This window comes from Hyperolius riggenbachi, chromosome 8, assembly GCF_040937935.1.
Source record: "Hyperolius riggenbachi isolate aHypRig1 chromosome 8, aHypRig1.pri, whole genome shotgun sequence".
Classification (NCBI taxonomy): domain Eukaryota; kingdom Metazoa; phylum Chordata; class Amphibia; order Anura; family Hyperoliidae; genus Hyperolius; species Hyperolius riggenbachi.
In genome coordinates this window covers 233,759,225-233,775,136 of record NC_090653.1, presented here as the reverse complement: position 1 = coordinate 233,775,136, position 15,912 = coordinate 233,759,225, and the positions used below count along the sequence as shown (strand labels likewise).

Genomic DNA, 15,912 nt, shown 5'->3' with positions numbered 1-15,912 from the left:
GTGAACCGGGGACCCAGTCCATAGCCCTGTGCCCTAGCAGCAGAGGTCACAGGCACTTCTCTGATTGGAAATAGAGAAGCACCTACAGTATAACATCTTCTGCTAGGGGGTGGAACTATGTGCAGAAGCCAAACATCAGGACATCCGGTAAGCAGGGGCTGCTCTCCCAGTTGGTACGTCATTGCTGCCAGTTAACCGTGCTGTTTCAAACTTCCAAATTGCCTGGTTGAACTTATGCTTATTTTTGGGGCTGGTAGAAGTCTGCCAAGGCCATGCAACCAGTGTAGAATACCTGTGCATACTTGTTTTGGGACAATCAATAGAGAGGAACTCCAGGTTCCTAGAAAAATTCCCAAACACATTCAAGACCCTTCTCTGAATAAGGTTCACTTTAAAACTTTCAAAAAATAAAGCTTGTTGAAAATAAGGAAAATAATACTTGGGTTTCCTGTTTGCTCCAGTCCACTTCATAAGGTTCAGTTACTGCAGCAAGTTCAGTTTGTAGTTAGAGTTGCATTGGCTTCTGAGAAAGCAACTCCAGCAGTAGCAACAAAATGACAAAAGATGCCATCTGCCAACGTTATGAAGGGCCAAGAGACCATGGCATGTCCAAGTGCTCAGTGGAGTGGATGGGTGAAATGACTCACCTCTCCATATTCAGCGCCAGACACACGTGAGTCACCTCCCGCCCCTGTATCCTGATCTTCACGGCTGCAGTGGTGCCCACAAAGTCTTTCTGGTCCTTTTTCGAAGCCCTTAAACCACTGCTGTCCTTGTTGTAATCCCACGCCTTTGAGGCCGGAGTCCTCGGGAAGGCTTCAGAAGCACTCCGAGGACCCCGAGTGCTTCTGAATACGGGTGTCTTTCTACTGCGCATTCACGAGTGCACTCTCGCAAGTTTGCAGGCAGCACAGACCTGCTAGTCTTTGGAGGCACTTGAGGACATGACTGCTTCCTAAGCCTTGTGAGGACTCCCAAAAGACTAGTCGACCAGTTGTTCAAATAACTTCAACAGGGGGAGGGAACAGGAGAGAGTGGTGGACTGAGGACACTCAGAAGGGACCAGGGGCTCTATGGGATCCAGAGCCTTCCCTCTCCATAGGTGGGTATCTAACTAGTTTTTTTAGTTAGTTTTTTAGCTGCTTTCAGTTTTACTCTACAAAATTAGACCTACAGCTCTTGGATATAATAATCAAATATATGTATAAATATATATATATACTGTTTATATACATTCACCTAAAGGATTATTAGGAAAACTTGTTCAATTCCTCATTAATGCAATTATCTAATCAACCAATCACATGGCAGTTGCTTCAATGCATTTAGGGATGTGGTCCTGGTCAAGACAATCTCCTGAACTCCAAACTGAATGTCAGAATGGGAAAGAAAGGTGATTTAAGCAATTTTGAGCATGGCATGGTTGTTGGTGCCAGGTGGGCCGGTCAGAATGTTTCACAATCTGCTCAGTTACTGGGATTTTCACGCACAACCATTTCTAGGGTTTACAAAGAATGGTGTGAAAAGGGAAAAACATCCAGCATGCGGCAGTCCTGTGGGCGAAAATGCCTTGTTGATGCTAGAGGTCAGAGGAGAATGGGCCGACTGATTCAAGCAGATAGAAGATCAAGGTTGACTGAAATAACTATTTGTTACAACCAATGTATGCAGCAAAGCAGTTGTAAAGACACAACACGCACAACCTTGAGGCGGATGGGCTACAACAGCAGAAGACCCCACCAGATACTACTCATCTCCACTACAAATAGGAAAAAGAGGCTACAGTTTGCACAAGCTCACCAAAATTGGACAGTTGAAGACTGGAAAAATTTGGAACGGTGTCAGATGTCTTCTGTGATTTCCATTTCAGCTTTACCGCGTTGTATCTTTGTACGCGTTGACACCCGCTATAGCGTCCTGTGGTAACACGTGTAATGATACGCGTGACGGTCCGCAGACTCCGAGTCGGCAAAAACGAAACTAGCTGACAGCGGGGGACAAGAGGATCCGGGAGTGACGTCGAGGGCACAGGATGGCTGCAGGGGGCTGGTAGAAGCTCCAGGTAAGTGAAACTCATTTTTTTCAGTTGGGTTTAGGTTTCCTTTAAGGCAGTGTTCCCCAACCCTGTCCTCAGGGCCCACCAACAGTGCATGTTTTGTAGGAATAAAGAGTGGTAGTTAATTAGCTCTGGTGAGACACAAATTACCTCACCTGTGAAGGTGGGCCTTGAGGACAGGGTTGGGGAAGTCTGCTTTAAGGGATCAAAGCAATGCACAGCATTTGCTAAACTGGCAGCAGTTGAAGCTTACCCTACACGAAAAAAAGCCTTCTAATTTTAACCAGCATTTCTTTAAAAACATTTCTGGGTTGTATACAAAGGAAGGTGAGTGAAAAAGTTGACATATAGCACAAAGTATCAAAATACAATGTCACTGTTGGGAGGCCAGAGTGAGCCTTAGTGATTCTGTAACTGTGTATATTATATTTCTCTCCAAGATTGCTTTGCAATACAAAATGGCTGCCTCCCTCTGCTGTGTACATTGCCCCCTTTTTGGAAATTGCACAGCGTTCCTTAGCCATTTGATGGTCTTTTCATGCCACTTTGACGCATTTGGCTGCTATACTTTATAGCAAGAGAAAAGAACATTATCAATGCAATAAAGCAGTGTTGCTTTCAAAATCCAGGAGAAGTCCCAGGCCATTTGCTTATCGTTTGCATAATTACCGCTAAGGGTCCATTTCCACTACATGCAAATTTGTGTGCATTTTCTGCACACAAATTGGCCTAGCAGTGTATTTCAATGGGTCTGTTTCCATTCTGAGAAGAATTGGTATGCAGATCTGCGCAGAAAAAAATCGGCACAGCAGTGTTGTTCGTTTCTACATGCCACATCAAAGTTCGCTCTTTTTGCACGTTTTCCCGTTTGTTTTCACTACAGTCAATGGAAACCAAAAATTAAAAAAAAATCGATTACACGTGGGAATTTTCATGTTAAATGTATCTTTCTTTATATGTATATAACTATAGTAATTAAAAAAAAAAACACTGTTTTTTAATTAAAAAACAACAAAAAACTAATGATCGCAGCAACGATCAGACACCACAACAAGGGAGGCCTATAAGTGTAAGGCCTCGTTCAGACTATACGCGCTGCCGTCCGCATTTTGGCAGCGCGTATAGTGTGCGACACGCAAGAACGGTAGAAGGGCATAGACAGCCCTTCTACCGTTCCCATCATATGCGCTGCGTGGCAGCGCGATTGCGCTATCGCGTGCTGCACGCATTTTTGGGAATCGCAGCGCAGATCCCATTCATTGTAATGAATGGGATCTGCAGCGCAGCGCATAGGAGCGCAGATGGCGTGCGATCGGACGCGTTGCGTTCCAATCGCACAGCCATCTGCGCTAATGATGTGAACGAGGCCTAAAGGAGGAGGTAAGATCTATTTGTGTGCTAAGGTGTATGGCTCTGCAGCAAGCTGTTAAAGCTTTAGAGCACATTTCCCCAACCCTATACTCGGCAGACCAACAGTGCATGTTTTGCAGAAAACCACAAACATGCACAGGTGGGGTAATTAGCGTCTCAGCAGAGCTGATTAACTACCTCTGTGGACTTCCACAAAACATGCACTGTTGGTGGGCCTTGAGGACAGGGTTGGGGAACACTGGTTTAGAGCACTGAATTGTAAATAATTGCCTGGTCACTAGGGGGGTGTAAGCCTGCGATCCTCAAGTGATTATGTTCCCATTCACCAATCTGTCTTCTAACTGCAGTCGGTGTGTACAAGTGCACGCGAGCATCTTGTACGAAACAGAGGACAAGTATACATGCCCCTGGTACGGTAAGTGAAGTCCCTAGGGAGGTAGATATACTGCCACAATCGTGGCAAGTGGTTAAAAACGATTTATATGCAAAGTCGCGTCCGAAAAGTGGAGATGGGGCGTAAGGATCAGGGGCTCCTGCTATGGTTCCCTGGTCAATGATAAGGTAGAGTGTGTGGTGGTCTTCAGAATATGGACTATTTTGTCTATTATCTGCCTATGCTTGAGGCCACTTTCAGAGTACCGGTAGGCATTAGCGGTATGGTGCAGTCCGGGGATAAGACCACCAAAAACAGGCCTTCAGGGATTACCGTTAGTATGTGGTAATCCCCGTCTGGCAGCCGGCCAAACAGGAAGTGACGCTCACTTACTGTTGTCAAAGCCATCACATGTGCGAAAGCATATTGCTAAAAATACGCTTCCGCGCATGCGCGCTGCGTTAAACTTGCGGCAGGTTTTCATATACGCATAGCCATAGATTTACATGACTTCCGGTCCGCTGCACGTTGCCACAAAACCGTGTGGTAACGTAGATCTTTCCTTGCATCGGGGATGCGGCGAAAACGTCACTTCCATCGCATCGAACCGTGTCAGTACGAACTGCTTCATAGACTTTCATTGGGCTGCAGTGGGGTGCGGTAAAATTACTGCACCGGTCCAGTGTGAAAGGCCCCTCAGGGTTACATTACCTTGCAGATCTTTTTACTTCTGACAACTAAAGATGTTTAAAAGCAAGAGCCATTTTTAATGTTCCCATTAGATTTTTGGTTTGGCTCAAGCACTGGGTTCTTGTGTTAGGCAATACTAATAGGCAGTGCAGAGGCCAGTGTGCCCTTGCGGTGAGATCATCAGTTGGATTGTAAGCGAAACACTTTATATGTCGGTTTTGAGAGCTCTCCCAGCAAATAACCCAAATCCTTTGTGTGAATGCCCCAAGCACAGGGCTGAATCTATACCTTCTACTCTCTTACCTTCCCACACTCCAACAATGTCTGGTTTCTTCCCATACCTTCCAATGTCTTGTGATACATATCATCTGCATGCAAGGTATGAAGATAAAGGCACGGATAGAGGTATAACTAAAGATCATTCCCTCAGGGTTTTTGGTTCTTCATCCCACAGATCCCAAATACATTTTTTTTACCCTCAAGGCCTAACCCTAACTTTCTCCCCGATACCTAACCCTCCCCTCCCCTAATATAAAACACTTTAGAGACCAGGCGGCCAATCGCAGAGCAGAGAGGTGAGTGACAGAGGCTTCAGCCAATCAGGCTGATACAGCATGCCATGTCACATCTCTTTTTTCGTCTGCGTACCAATATAGAGCCTGGGGGCATGGGGAGAGAATACCTAATTGGAACAAAGTAAGATTGATTTTAAAGTTTTGATTTGCCTGGACAGCATCCTTTTTAACATTGTAACAGCCTGCAATAGAAAATTAATTTTGTATTTAATGCCTAACAGTTACTCTTAACACTAACCACAAAACACTAATGACTAAATCTAATCTTCCCTCTACTTCATCCCCTAATGATAACCCTTGAAAAATAGCTTCTAGCCCTATCCATTTACCCTGACTTAACTAGCCTTCAGTCATCTTTGCTAGCTGTTGCTATGTTTGGGCAGACTTGGCTACACACTACAGCTGATATCCTGCAAAATGCCGAAATGTTCCAGCTTGTGCTAGGGAGCTGCAGATTACTGATACAATGCACTGGTTCTATAGTGAAGGGTTGGAATCTTGGCTCATAGCCAGCACCTATTCAGTAAGGAGACCTTAAAGCAGATCCGAGATGAAAAACTAACTATAACAAGTAACTTGTCTATATATCTTATGTAGTTTAGATGGCTTAAACAGAAAATCTATCTGCATACAGCTTTAATAGAATATGATTATTTCTTCCTGTGATACAATGACAGCAGCCATGTTGTTTGTAAACATTACACAGAGGCAAGCTTATCTGCACCATCAGCACACAGACTGTGAAAAAAAACCTAATCCCCCCCTCCTCTTCACCCCTCCCCTCTGCCTCTGAAATCTCTGGCTAGTAATACCTCCCCCTCCTCCTGCCCAGACTGAGCTCCCAGGAGCCCTTGCCAAGGCTCTCTAAAAACTGTGGGTGGGGCTTGTTTAGTTTATAGGGAATTAGAGTATTAAAACAAAAACAAAAAAAGTATTTGGCTTGAGGAATGCCCTATAAACAATAGGAGAGGAACACAATTATGCAATGAGTAAAAGTTCATCTCGGATCCACTTTAAGCAAGGCTCCAAAACACTGTTACTGCCTACCGAGCGCACCCTAGTGGCTGCAACTCTGGCGCTTTGAGTCAACCAGGAGAAAAGCATGATATAAATGTTCTGCGTTTTGTCAATAAAAATAAGGAAATCTTTTTCTCAAGATGTTTTATTCCAAACATGCTAATCCTCAGCTTACTAGAGGACCTCTTTCACGAAAATATTACAATTTACAATACATGTAAACACACACAAATAAGAAGTACATTTCTTCCAGAATAAAATGAGCCATGAATTACTTTTCTCCTATGTTGCCGTCACTTACAGTAAATAGTAGAAATCTGACATTACCGACAGATTTTGGACTAGCCCATCTTCTCATGGGGGGTTCTTAGGGTTTTCTTTATTTTTAAAAGCACTTAGTGAATGGCAGTTGCTCCGTCCAACTGCCCAAAAAGTGTGCAGCGAGCAGGGAGGCTGGCCAGCATCTTTGCATAAATCTTTTTCAGGGAATATCATTATAAAGAATAAAGATTCCCCCATGAAGAGATGGACTAACCCAAAACCTGTCGGTAATGTCAGATTTCTAATACCTACTGTAAGTGACAGCAACATAGGAGAAAAGTAATTTATGGCTCATTTTACCAGGAAAAACGTACTTCTTATTTGTATGTGTTCTAAATTTTAAGATTTTCGCAACAGTTCCTCTTTACTATTTGAGGTTCTTTCAGTAGTGTAGCTTAGCAGCTCTGGGCCCCAGTGCAAATTTTTCATTGGGCCCCTTCAAGCGCTCTATACACAACAATTGGTATGAAGAGCGAAGACCTGCCAAGGACAGCGTCAGAACGGGTGCAGGCTGGGGAGGAGAACAGTCCACCTTAGCGGTATGGACGAGCTCAGCTCGTCCATTACCGCCAGAGGGTGCCGCTCAGGCCCTGCTGGGCCGATTTTGATAAAATAAAAAGCAGCACACGCAGCCGGCACTTTGCCAGCCACGTGTGCTACCTGATCGCCGCCGCAGCGTGGCGATCCGCCGCGTGCAGCGGCGAAAGAGGGTTCCCCCAGCCGCCCGCGCCCTGCGCAGCCGGAACAAATAGTTCCGGCCAGCGCTAAGGGCTGGATCGGAGGCGGCTGACGTCAGGACGTCGGCTGACGTCCATGACGTCACTCCGCTCGTCGCCATGGCGACGAGGAAAGCCAAACAAGGAAGGCTGCTCATTGCAGCCTTCCTTGTTAATTCTGATCGTCGGAGGCGATCGGAATTATGCTTCAGGAGCGCCCTCTAGTGGGCTTTCATGCAGCCAACTTTCAGTTGGCTGCATGAAATCGTTTTTTTTTTATTTAAAAAAAAACCTCCCGCAGCCGCCCCTGGCGATCTCAATAGAACGCCAGGGTGGTTAAGGGGTACAACTAATCAAAGCACATCTGTGGGTGATCTGCACAGCATCAATAAAGAGCTAATAAAGTGGTTGATGGAGAGCCCCTAGTGGACCTCTCTAGTCCAGGGGCCCCGGTGTATTTACTACTGCTGCATCCCCTATTGCTACGCCACTGTGTGGGACCATATTAAATAAGTGACCTTCTAATGATAGTGCTTAAAGGACGACTGAAGTGAGAAGAATATGCAGGCTGCCATATTTATTTCCTTTTAACCTCCCCAGCGGTAGGATTACTTCTGGATTTTAGGGTCTAAATGCCGTGCAATTTTTTCACAAGTTTTTAGTCCCAAAGGGCTTGTTCACACCTAGGGCGTTTTGTGGGGTTTTTTTAAACGCTGGCGATTTTCAAAATAGCCCAAGGGCCTTTTTCCATAGCACAGCTGAATCGCAAAATCACAAATCGCTAGTGATTTTTAAAGAGAAGCCGAGGTGGAATATAATTATGTTACTGGGGCACAGAGGCTGGTTGTGCACACTAAGACCAGCCTCCGTTGCCCCATGGCGTGCCTTCAGGACCCCCCTGTGCGCCGCTATTACCCCCGCAGTGCTGGCGACACGCAGCGTGTCGCCAGCACAATGTTTACCTATGCGCTGTCTGTCAGTGCCGCTCCCCCGCCTCCTCCGCATCGGCGCTACCCGCCCGTGTCCCTTCCCTCCTATCAGCACTGCGGAGGGTATAGCGGCGCGCAGGGGGGTCCTGGAGGCACACCATGGGGCAACGGAGGCTGGTCTTAGTGTGCACAACCAGCCTCTGTGCCCCAGTAACATAATTAAATCCCACCTCGGGTTCTCTTTAAATTGCTAGGATTGCTACTTAATCATAGAAATCATGAGAAGTATTTTCCACTATAGTGATTCGATTTGTAAATCACAAATCACAATCGCTTTCTGGAGCGATTTTAAGAGGGATAATTATTATTATTTTTATTTTTTATTTATATATCGCCAACATATTCCGCAGCGCTTTACAAAGCACAATAAGACGACAAGGGGAACATAGATACACTAACAAAATGGAAAACAGAGTTCCAAGCAGCACAAATATTGTGACAAAAACAGTAAACATTAGGAGGAGGCAATGCAAATGAAAAATTGCAATCACATAACAAAATCGCAATCGCTGGCGTTTTCTGATTGCGATTAGTAGTGGAAAAGGGCCCTAAAACTGCTTGTGCAATGATTCCCTATTAGAGTGTTCACATCTGAGTGGTTTGTTTCTGATCCGCTCGGCAAAGCGGTGCCTGTACCATTTTTAGAGTGATTTTGCTACAATGGAAGGTATAGGAAAAACGCAAAACGCTCACAAAATCGCTTTGCGCGGCAATTGCATTTGCGCTTTTAAAAATAAATACATTGTATTTATTCTTTTCCGGGTCAAAGAGTTCAAGAGTGAAAAAAGAAATCGCTCTGCAAAAGCTCTTTGAAAAGTGCTTTACACAATCGTAGCTCACTCTCACAATCACAAAACGCGGCCATCAGCGATTTTGATTTTAGATGTGAACAAAGCCTAAAAGCAGGAAAAAAGTATGTGGCAGCCCTGCATATAACTGACCTCCCCTGGATCCCGTGCTGCAATTCTCCCTTCATCCCCCGGGTGGCGCACTACCCCTATAGTGAGATCACTATCTGTTGTCATGTGAAAAAAGACAATCTCACCAGAGGGATCTAGAACCTCCGAGGACCGGAAGAAGAATGGCTGCCAGCATCCGTATCCCGGGGAAGGTGAGTTACAAACGCCCGCTCTGCATATACAGTACCTCCAATACTGTTCAAAGCACATACAGACAAGATCATTATCAGCTAAGCACTAATAAATAGGTAATAAAGCAGCTGAAGGAGGACCCCTAATGGGCCCCTCTGGTCCAGGGGCCCTGGTGCGGTCACTACCTCTACATCCCCTATTGCTACGCCACTGGGGTCTTTTGATTTCCTCCCAGAAGTTCCCCAGTACAGAGCATGTTCGCCACATATGAGAATAAGTCCCGACTTCATAGTTACATCTCCAGCAATGTTGAGTTTTAAAAAGATTATTATTTGGGGCTCCATGCCATCTGTTAAAAACTTTGTATTGAAAAAAACGGTAGTATTGGATCCAGGACAGACCATACTTATTATCTTCCCCCATAACTCATCAGTTATCGGACAACTGTAGTGAGAATAATATGGAGGCTGCCATATTTATTTCCTTTTAAACAATGCCAGTTGCCTGGCAGCCCTGCTGATCTATGTGGCTGCAGTAGTGTCTGAATAACACTGGAAACAAGCATGCAGCTAATCTTGTCAGATCTGACAATGCCAGAAACGCCTGATCTGCTGCATGCTTGTTCAGGGTCTATGGTTAAAAGTATAAGAGGCAGAGGACCAGCAGGATAGCCAGGCAACTGGTATTGCTTAAAAGGAAATAAATATGGCAGCCTCCATATCCCTCTCGTTACATTTGTCCTTTAAACTTGTTTTAAGTTCTTTTTTACATTTATTGAGTAATTAGGGATTATTATCATTTTTTAAACTTTGTAAAAAATGATACATATTTTGATAGTGGTTTTTGAGGTTTGGATTTTATTAAGAACCATTTTTCATAATGTTGCTTCGTTTCGGAGAGAGGCTGAAGCATGATCATCCACCAGGCAACCTAGGCTGTTGCCTGGGGCCCCGTAGGTGTCAGGGGGCCCAACTTCCACTTCTGACCCTTCTCCAGTCTTAGATTACTAAAAAGACCATAAGGAGGAGCCAAAGCTTCTACTGTGCCTAGAGCACCATTTAATCTTAAAGTGGACTTAAACTCAGAACTTCATATCTACTTTAAAAGATAAGCAACAGCATAATAACCTTTAAAGAAAAGCATTGTTGCTACAGCTGATACAAATCCTGCAATAAATCTGCAGTGTGTCTACTCCCTGCTTTCATGAAAGCAGACATTGTTAACATCCTGTGTTTACAAATTAGCTGCTCTACCATGGCAGAGGAGATTCCTGAGCTGACACAGGTGAGAGATCAAATTACAATCACAGATGATGGGGGAATAGACAGGCTAAACTCTCTAAATACATACAGGGAGTATTTCATTATGTTTTCCTCCTGTGCTGTGCAAGAGTTCAGGTCCACTTAAATCCATCTCTGGAGGGAGGACAAGGATTCCCCAAATTGATTCATAAGTCTCCAAGTTAGGTGAGATACTTAATGAGATACGTTTTGAGAATCTATCCCCTGATTGCAGTCCAGCTTTGCTGTACAATTTATGTTCTCCAGTTGTCTTCCTTACTAAATTAACCCCATTGTCTAAAGTCTCGGAAATTCTGTAACTATACCTAGTTTTTTAGTTTGGTTTTCTTGATGCCTTTTCTACACAACCTGTTGGACCATGCATGTCAAACTCCAGCCTGTGGGCCAAATCTGGCCCTTGGAGCCATTCAATTTGGCCTCCAAGTGGTTTCCTCACTTTGCATTATGTTTGGCCCACTTTAGACCACCAGGGAAGCTATATTGGAGGTGAAGCCCTAGATCACCAGGGATGCCATATGCGGGAGGGAGGGGGAAAGCACCAGGGAACTGTATAGAGGAGGGGGGCAATAGACACCAGGGGAACTTTATAAGGGAGGGAGGTGGCCACTAGACATTGAGGTTGGCCCGCAACTGGGTCCCAGTGTTCAATTTTGGCCTACTTCGTATTTGAGGTTGACACTCCTATTTTAGACTTACTATTTCCATATACCCAAATACTACACACCACCATGATGCCCATCACAAATTGCCAAGCTAAAAATTCTACATAAATGTGGTATAACTGGTAAACTCACGCTTTGATACCTCTGGCCCAACAACATTGATAGAAATGTTCATACTTTTAGACTTCCAAATATAAAATATTACAGAATTCTTTATAAAATGACATTTCATCTAGTCACGTGCTGAAGCTGACAATATACACAACGCCAGGCAGTCCAATTTGGGCTTTTGCAAATGCAAACAGACACATTTGAATGATACAGTTATGTGGCATTCCTGCCAAGTTTCAGATTACAAATAAAAGGCTCTGTGTTGGCCAAACACCTGGGTCCTTCCTCCTACCTGAGCCAAACACATAATTATTTAGGCTTGTTCACACCTGGGAAAAATAGATGGGGATGAAGCCTGGAATGATTTGCTGTGTGACGTACAATTTTATCTTGGACAATGGACTTGCTATTCATCAGATAAATGGCACCCATCTGCTGTGCAAAGACAGCAGTCTCTACAAGCGACTAGAGCACATCCCTGGAACGTGTCCTTACGACACTGATACGCTACTTCTCCTGCATGGTCCACTGTAATGGGAACCATGCTTCAGACAGGAAAGTTAGGAGCTTCAGACAGGATCAGTAGATCAGTGGGGTTCTAAGATGTGGTCATATCCTTTCTTGGCCAAGGGTAATGTCTTTTCTTGGCCAAGGTTTAACATGTCTTTTTTTCTAGCCAAAGAGCATCTAAACATCTTTGTGGGTCTATGTTTGGGTAGGTAAGTCCACCACTACATCCTTTTTTAACTGTTTTCAGCATATTCTATTTTGTTTTGGCACCTCTGTTTCTACCTTCCATTACGGTCCCCGATATAACCACACAACCATAACCTGACTTTCTACATAATATAATACAATGCTCACTTTCACGGGCGTCCGCATGTCGGGCAAATTGGGGCATCTGACCCCCCCTGGCCGCTAGCTGCCAAACCCCCCCTCCCAGCCGTCCCCGCTGCCAGGCAGCCCAGCGTCAGACCTCCAATCAGCCGGCGACCACTGAGTGCGGTCGCTAGGACCTAGCGGACACCACACTGATATGCGGAAGTGACATCACTTCCGCATATGCAGCGTGGTGTTTCAGAGTACCGTGCACCCGCTCTCACTGGCTGACTGGTCGCCGGCTGATTCTGAGGTCTGACTCTGGCTGTCACTAAGGTGAGGGGGGCACCTGTCACTACCTAAACTGGGGGTCCTTGTCACTACCTAACCTGGGGGGCTCCTGTCACTACCTCAACTGGGGGTGCCTGTCACTACCTAACCTGGGGGGCTCCTGTCACTACCTAAACTGGGGGTCCTCGTCACTACCTAACCTGGGGGGCTCCTGTCACTACCTAACCTGGGGGGCGCCTGTCACTACCTAAACTGGGGGTCCTTGTCACTACCTAACCTGGGGGGCTCCTGTCACTACCTCAACTGGGGGTGCCTGTCACTACCTAACCTGGGGGGCTCCTGTCACTACCTCAACTGGGGGTGCCTGTCACTACCTAACCTGGGGGGCTCCTGTCACTACCTAACCTGGGGGGCGCCTGTCACTACCTAAACTGGGGGTCCTTGTCACTACCTAAACTGGGGGTCCCGGTCACTACCTAACCTGGGGGTCCCTGTCACTACATAAACTGGGGGCTCCTGTCTCTATATACACTGGGGGGCACCTGTCACTACCTAACCTGGGGGGCGCCTGTCACTACCTAAACTGGGGGGCCCTGTCACTACCTAACCTGGGGGGCTCCTGTCACTACCTAAACTGAGGGCTCCTGTCACTTCATACACTGGGGGGTCCCTGTCACTTCCTGAACTGGGGGGCACCTGTCACTACCTAAACTGGGGGGCACCTGTTACTACCTGAACTGGGGGGTACCTGTCACTACCTACAGTGGGGTGGCCCTGTCACTACCTAAACTGGGGGGCCCTGTCACTACCTAAACTAGGGGCCCCTGTCACTACATACACTGGGGGTCCCTGTCACTTCCTGAACTGGGGGTCACCTGTCACTACATACACTGAGGGGCTCCTGTTACTACCTAAACTGGGGGTACCTGTCACTAACTGAACTGTGGGGCTCCTGTCACTATCTGAACTAGGGGGCTCCTGTCACTACCTGAACTGGGGGGCTCCTGTCACTACCTGAACTGGGGGGCTCCTGTCACTACCTAAACTGGGGGGCTCCAGGCCAGCATCACCACCAGCCAACCAGCCCAGAATCACTGTCAAAAAGGCTACAGCATCACCACCAGTCAGGACAGCATTTACTTCAACCAGTCAAGCACAGCCCAGCATCACCGCCAGCCAGGTCACAGCATCACCGCCAGCCAGCCCAGCCACAGCATCACCGCCAGCCCAGCCACAGCATCACCGCCAGCCCAGCCACAGCATCACCACCAGCCTGGCCACAGCATCACCGCCAGTGAAACAGAAAAAGTGACTGGGTCTCCACCTGGATTTTATGCAAATGCTTAATTTATTATCCCATAGCCAAAAGATAAAACACACGACGTTTCGGCCTGCGGCCTTTATCAAGTGTAACACACATTGAGCAAATGCTCTCAAATAAATATCACATCACATTATAAAACACACCCCTCAGGGCGGGCACATACTTAAATAGAGGGTATTAAAGTGACAGTACATCATATACTCAGATTACAGGAAACATCTCAAATTGCATTCCTCATTTAATCCATAGGGAACGAGAGTCTCCAATCTATTGATCCATCTGCTCTCCTTTCTTAGAAAGGTTGTCTTATTGTCCATCCCTTCTCCTGCTGTGACCTTTTCCAACACACACCACCGTAATTTGTTCACCATATGGTTGCATTCAAAATAATGTCTACCTATAGGAGAATCGAAATTCTTTTCAGGATCGTCAAAATATTTCCTATACAACCTTATATCACTGCGGTGTTCATTAATCCTCACTCTAACAGGTCTACTAGTTTGTCCCACATAGCCGAACCCACAAGGGCATTTCAAAAAATAAACAACATTTGAAGTTACGCAAGAAAAATCACAGCATCACCGCCAGCCAGGCCACAGCATCACCGCCAGCCAGCCCAGCCACAGCATCACCGCCAGCCCAGCCACAGCATCACCACCAGCCCAGCCACAGCATCACCGCCAGCCCAGCCACAGCATCACCACCAGCCCAGTGGCTACTTGAAGAAGTTTGACCTCATAACCTCAATAAAAGCAGTGATTCTCTAACCGCAGTCAGCTTTGAGAAAGGAAGGCGTACCTTCCGAAACGCGTTAGCGATTGGCCAGGCTGCAGTGACGTCACGAGCACCATCGCGGAAGGAGTTGCATTCAGCACGCATAGTGGAATCTGGCTGAGTTCGGGGTTACGGCAAGATTCACCGGACACTAAGCGCCTCAGCACTTTACTGGAGCCGGGTGAGTTTGCCCGACCTTGCTGCTACTGACAACCAAACAGCGGGTCTTAGTCTCTCCTGCCCAGCTGCCGGCCGGGGCGGACAGGATTGAGCGGCTCCAGCCTAGACACTGCGGACCATCTACGGAGGTTGTGAGTAAGAACACTTCCTGGATAAATCATTACCTTTTGCACCAGTCTACACTTATATTTGTTTGAAGGAACATTGTGTCATATATTACCTGGATAATCAAGTCTGAATATTGATCATTTAATATTGGATATAAATTAACAGTAACAAGCATCTTTTAACAGTGCAACAGCACGGATTTGTCCTAGTTTTTACTGTAATTTTTAATTTTTAAAATTTTCAGTTTTTTAGATTTTTCTGCTGCAGCAGGGCAGTGGTTTTGAATGCAGAGTGTGTGTTTGAATGTCCATTCATTGTATGCTATAGATTTGCATTTATATCAACTGCTTATTAATTGCCTTACTGTCTATAATAAATTAATTGCATCTTTATTCGAGCGCCAGCCTAGTATCAGTTTATTGTCAATTTGGTTTAAGATGTTGCTTTCTGTAGATGATGAAAACCAACAAAAGGGGGTAACACCCCTCCACTAAGGGTGGACAACAGGTAAAGGAAGGTAGAAACAGAGGCGCAAAAAACTAATAAAATATGATAAACACTGTTTAAAAAGGGAGGTCGTGGTGAACTGACCGCTCCAAACAGACTCATAAAGTCGGGATTCCGCATAAATCAGACTTTAATAAAAAAAATCTCCCAACAGGCAACACATTTCGCAGGTATTCACCCGCTTCTTCGGGCAATAAAAGAAGCAATTTTACTGAACTTCAAGCCAGAAATAGCACCTATTTGTGCTATTTCTGGCTTGAAATTTAGCAAAGTTGCGCCTTTTATGTTTGAAGAAGCGGGTGAATACCTGTGAAATGCATTGCCTGTTTGGAGTCCGATTTATGCTGAATCCCGACTTTCTAAATCTGTGTTTGTGGAGGTCCACCTTTACCTCCCTTTTTAACCATTTTTAGAATATTATATTCTGTTTTAGCGCCTCTGTTTCTACCTTCCATTATGCTCCCTGATATAACCACACAAGCATAGCTTGACTTTCTACATGATAGGTGTAATTATACATTGCTCACTTTAGTATTACAGTCCAGCCATCAGCATAGAGCCTCCAGAGAGTTCACTCTTCCATGCTGCCATACAATCATACACCAAATTTGACTTTTGAGCCATCTAGGCATTGCT

General features: G+C 45.7%; 1 protein-coding gene across 14 annotated transcripts in view; it reads right to left on the bottom strand.

Moving 5' to 3' along the window:
• ATP2B3 (ATPase plasma membrane Ca2+ transporting 3) overlaps positions 1–15,912 on the bottom strand; it is a 495,057-nt gene that overhangs the window by 280,015 nt on the left and 199,130 nt on the right. The gene's annotated exons all lie outside the window — the stretch shown is intronic.